Raw genomic sequence first — 6,000 nt, 5'->3', positions numbered from 1 at the left:
GCTCTCTGACTCTCTACCCCGAATGAGGGGTCAATCAGATGCCCAAGGGGGCTCTGGGACTTGTGGCAGCCAGGCAGGCACAAGCTCTTACTAGCTGCTGCAGTGTTTACCTGTGGGAGCATGCAAAATCAGGCTTCTAAAATGCTATTAACATGTTAGTTTGGGGTGACACATTTTTCACAGAGAAAGTTCAGGGTTCTGAGCTACCAGAAGTCCACTACCACGTGAACAGGTCCACGTGTCCGCTCTCACTGTTCCACGTTTTAGCTCAGCGCCACCGCAGTCTGGCAACTTGGGAGAGAACCAGGTGTCATTTATCCTGAATGTCCTCACTGCGGGCACCCAGGACAGTCCTCCAAGCACTCACAGGCTCCACGCCCTGTGTCTAGCAGTCCTCTGGGGTTGTCCCTCCTGTACCCCCTGAGGTGTTTTAAGACTGTTGCTTAGCAACACAGATGGGCTCTTCCAATGGATGTCCTCTCTTACCTCCAGTTGATGAGATGACATCCTGCGCTCCTGGGTCAGTCTTATGCCATGGTAGAGAACAGAGGGACATGTGTTACATAACGGAACCCACCTTGCTCTTCTCCCTCCACCCAAGGGCCCCTCGCCTATCCTCGCTGCCTGCAGCGTCTGTGGAAAGCAAGGGTGTGGTCAGCATTGAAAGGGATCACATTCTAGAAAGGCAGTGATTAAGGTCTAACAACTTCAAGAGAAGACATGGTCGGAAGAGGTGTTAATCTACATTTGTGTTATAAAATTCTAAATGGTAAATTTAACAAGACCAGAAAATTACCATCCTGATTTTCCTGTATACACTGGGCAAGATTTATCTTGCGCTCATCAACAACGAAGTCCTACAACGACATTTGAGACAGTGAGACAGTCATTGGAAGGCAGTATTCACAGGTGGCACGATGCAAATGCTGCAGTGTAAGTAACGATGGAACCAGCTTTATATAACAGGTATCAGGGAATTGCAGAGACCAGTAGATCTGTATTGTTTCCATACACACAGTCACAGCTTTGGGAGTGATAACAGTGTTGCTACCTTTTCCACATGATGAAGGATATGAAATTAGCCGGGAATGGTGCATTTGACAAGAAAGAGCAGGAAGATGGTGCCAGGACAGTACCAAGGGTCTTTACACGCACTGACTGGACAAGAGACAAATCTGTAAGTACCTCTTCTCCACTGATTTGTCTATGCTGCTCTCGATAAATCACTATATCACACATGAGCCCCTGAGTTTTGTAATTCTTTGTTTTAATCCAATTGTTTATATAGACAGCCCCATGAAAAATATTTGCCCAAGGCCATGCACCCCCTGGAGGTTGTCTGAGCAGGGGTGTGTCTTTGGGGGGGGGATGGGGTTTGTGGGGAAGCGCGGGGTAGAAGATTACCTGGGAAAGTGAGCTCAAACCTGAGAACCTGGTAATGAGTGGAGGCTTTTGTCCCCTTCAAATAATCTTCATTAGTCCCCCAAAACCTCCCCAAATATAATAAAAATAAATTGTAAAAAAGAAAACTGAGCAAAATTAAAGGCTTGAACACTCTAGGTTAATGTCAGGAGGAAGTATAGCAGAGTAGTTATGAACAGTGGCTTCTAAAGCCGATTACCCTGGGCTCAAACCCCACCTCCATCATTTATAGTCATGTGACCTCGGAACTATCTGAGCCTCAGCACTCTGCTCTGTAAAATGGGGGAATAATAGTACCTCTCATTGACATGCGATTTGTATAATTACCTCTCATTGACATACTATTTGCAAACAAATGCTCAATCAGTGTAAACTACTGTTTATTTGTAGAGGGAACAGGCCAACCATACACAGAAAAAAAAAAAATCCCAGCTCTGCTTCTATAAAATCCAGTTAATTATCCCATTTGTCTTTATTTTTAGCATACTTTCATTTTTAAAAAGTGTTTTTAAAAGGATATGAGTCTTCCCATTTAAAATCGCACTGTATCCAAGTAAGGATAGACAAAAACAAATCAATCCATACCTACAAACACTGTGAGTTTTATAGAATTGCAGAGATTAAAAGAAGAGCTTACACGTAAATCAAGAAAAAGGCAGATTGACTACAAAGCAACAGCATTTGGAGTGATGACAGACTTTTCCAGAACACAGTGGAATCGTGTCTTTAATGTAATGACGGAAAGCAATTATCAGCCTCGTATTCTATACCTAAATATTCTATCTTTCAAGAATGAGAGTGAAATCTTTTTATTTTCCATTTTCACTTACTCTAATGGTACACAGTGTAAAAGCATAGTGCATCCCTAAACCCATGCAACTCAAGACAGGTCTTCTCATGCCTTATCCCCCTGTTGGACTGTCACCCCTAAAGCCCATCAATATGGAAACTGGCAGCCCCCTATGTGACTAAAGAATACATTGAGAACGCCGAATCCACACTCTGGGATGAGAAAAACATACAAATTTATGGGCTGTTAAACCCAAGTGTATTTGCCACTGGGTTACCACTGCTGATGAGTCAAAATTCTGTGATCGTTTACACAGAGTCACATTCCAACTATTGGGGCTCCAAGCCTCTCTACCTTTGGCCAATAGGAAATTCCATCTTTTGCCACAGTACCCTCCCTAACATTTCAGATCTCTCAGAATTTACATGTGAAACACAAATGTACTTCGATCTGCTTACCTGGGGGTCCTAAGTAGGGTCATGCTCCTTCCTGGAGAGCCCAGGAGGCCCCACATAAAACCAGAACCTCTGCCTGCACCCTCCCTCAGCTCTCCCCCTCCCTGTGCCCTGCCGCCCCTGCTTGTCTCACAGATGCACCTCGTCCCCTCCCCTGTGGAGTCCAGACTACCATTCTCTGGCTTCCTCCAGACCACCCTGAAACGACTGTCTCACCATAGCAGAACTGCCTCTGACCTCGGCAGCCCCTCTCTGCCCACAATGGGCTGCCTTCCCCTCCCAAGACGCAGGTCTCTCCCACAGCCTCATGGGCCCCCCTAGTGAAACAGCCCTGAACCCGTAAACCCTAAAGGGCTTTTCAAAAGTCATTTTTGTTTCTGCTATACACTAACCACAAAAGAACTAATTCTAAAGCAAAAAAAAAAAAAAAGACAATTATGTGAAAAACGGCTCAGAACCATGAAATAGAGGCTGATTATAAATATGGGCTTGAGGCATTATGAAATGAGGCAGCTCTAAATTTTCAAAGAACAAAGAGAAAGCAAGAGGATTTTTAAATATCAAAAGGACTTTCAGGTTATAATTAGTAAATTGACTAACCTGTTTAAAGGTAAAAGTGAATTACTAAATCCTAAGGCATTCCTGGGATTCTAAAATACCAGAAGTCTAGGAGATGGCCTCTGCTCACCTCCTCACTCCTCAGGTGAGAAGACAAAGTTTACATGACTTTCCCAAGGCCACCAAACCTGTCTGTGGCTGTCAGGATTCGAATCAGGGCTCCTGACTTCCTTCTTGAGGTTCTCTCTGCTCAGTCTACGAAAGCAGCTGTGTTCCCAAATGGGCAATGATCCCCAGAATTACACGAACAGATGCCTGCCTGGTGGTGGGGGCAGTGGATGGGAGTGCTGGCTGTGGAGGCGGTGGCGATGCAGGAGCCAGTGGTGCTCGTGGCATATGTATGTGCTGATGGGACAGTTCAAGGGCAACTAAGGGCATCTCACCAAAGCTGAGACTCTGTTATAATGGGGTTCATCTAAGAAATCGATGGACCAAGGAACAGGATGCAGCAGATAGAGGCAAATCAATTAGATGTATCTATAAACAAAATGAGAGAAATGGTACAGCAACTTAGGAAGCAACAAGGTCAGAAGGATTTCTCAGTGCAGGATTGCCCTGTGTGTCAGCTATTCCCAGGACGGGAAACACCTCCTAATGGACTCCTTGAGAGCACCCCTCGTGGAAACCTCTCAATATCTGTTGATTGCTCTTTCCACGATAGACTCTCAGGAGGCCTTGCCAAGACCAAGGTAATCAGGAAAGCAAGACAAGTCCCTGCTCTCTACCCTATCTTTAAAGGTTTTGCTTTTCGGTTTTGGTTTTTTTAATCATAGGGGAGTTGCCTGGTTGAATGAGACAGTTGGCCAAGTCCTGCCCACCTGTCCTGGAGAGGTGCAGCCTAGAAGAACCCTGGTTATCTCTTGCAGAGAAGTCCCCCTACTGTTTAGTTTGCGGGTAGCCATGGCTTGGTGGCCCACAGTGCCACCCTGTGCTAGGCACCGGTTGGCTGATCCCGCACAAAACATAACTGAAGCTTTAAGCCAACACAGCACTTCGGGCCAGAGAATCCTAAGGACTTTTCTTATTGCAGCTACTGTGCTGAACCAATGCAGAGAAAAGGCTGTTGAGCCTTAGGGTGCAAGAGACCTTAGGGACCAGCTCTCAGGCCCGAGTTCTCACCGGTCTCCTCTGTAAGGTCAGCTGTGGTCAGAATCGTGGAATCAGTGAGCAGCGGGTGGCTCTCCCTGAGACCACCCATGTGATCCAGTCCGCTGATGGCTTCTGTGGAGTAGGAAATGCAGCTTCCGCTTCCACAAGAGCCTAGCAATGACCAGCTATTGGCATCGCGGGACAATGCAGATCATTATCTCGCCCTGGATCGGGTCCTTCTACCCACCACCCTCTCACCTTTCTTTTAGGTCCCCTGTGCCCCTTGGAAATATTTTTCTTTCTGGTTCCTTGCTTAGGTTAGCTCCGCTGTCTTGTCTTGTCATTAGGTAGAACAGCATATGAAGACACTCCTGGCACAGGAACTTACTTGGAACTGGCCCAGCTCAGCATATAGGACGGCAAGCGTCTGCTCCGCGCACGTTCCAGCGATCCAACAGTCAGCAACGCATCCTCCTCCCTACAGAACTTACCGAGTGTTAGTGCCTATTAGCTCTATTTCCTGCGGAGCCTGCAGCATTATCTCCGGCAGGAACACAGGCTTGTAGCCATTTGTAACAGGCATGAAAACAGACATAGAGCAGGCCCTGCAGGTGCAGGATGATTCCTGCCAGTCCTTTCCTCCTAAATCTAGAAAGGACTCGATGGATCTTTGCAACTCCCCTCAGAAACTGGCAGCAGGCGAGGGGGCAGAGCGAAGAAAAGGTACAGAATTCCACTTGAGGTTTTGTCGACTTTAGCAGTTGCTTTATTTGACTTCCCTATAAACTTAGAGTTTGATTATAGTATGTAAATCAACTTGGGTTATTTCACGTTAGACTTTCCAAAGCTGAAAATGGTCTTAATCTGCATCTCGGTTATATACTACCACCAAGTTCCAGCCATGAGCCCAAAGCACCTTCTGCTCCCTAAATTGTGGGTTTATATTTTTAGATGGTTTCAGGTTGTAACCATAAACTTATTACCAACTTCCAATCAACGTCCTCCTACGTGTCTAAGTTAAACTCTTTTTTTTTTCTTTTTTTAAAGTAAATTCTACGTCCATTTTTTAAAGTAAGCTCTATGGGCTCAAACTTATGACCCTGAGATCAAGAGTCACATGCTCTTCCCACTGAGCCAGCCAGGTGCCCCTAAGTTAAACACATTTTTGAAGTTACTTCAGAAGACACAACCAATTATGGGGCGCCTGGGTAGCTCTGTCAGTTAGGCATCCAACTCTTGATTTCGACTGAGGTCTTGATCTCGGGGTTGTGAAGAATGGGACATTCTACAAAGAAGTATTCAAAAGATACTCCCATTAAGGCCCAAATAATTTCTGTGGTATACAACAGAAAGGTAATTTAATCACGTCACCTGGAAAAAAATAAATAAATAAATAAACAGAGACTAAGAATATGATCAGGCAATTTGTACGAGGAGAAATAGAAATAATTGATATGAAAATGAAAAGGGGAATCCTAATAGAAGAACACTAAAAAATGTCAATTTTTTAAAAACAGGCTTTCATTTCTCACTCATCACATTGTCACATCACACCATTTAAAGAAGAACAATACCCCCTGGTGGCAAGGGAACGTGAAAATGAGCCAGCACAGCAAGCATTAAGCT

Source organism: Ailuropoda melanoleuca, chromosome 6 (genome assembly GCF_002007445.2).
Source record: "Ailuropoda melanoleuca isolate Jingjing chromosome 6, ASM200744v2, whole genome shotgun sequence".
Taxonomy (NCBI): domain Eukaryota; kingdom Metazoa; phylum Chordata; class Mammalia; order Carnivora; family Ursidae; genus Ailuropoda; species Ailuropoda melanoleuca.
Note: the sequence above shows the minus strand (reverse complement) of the source record.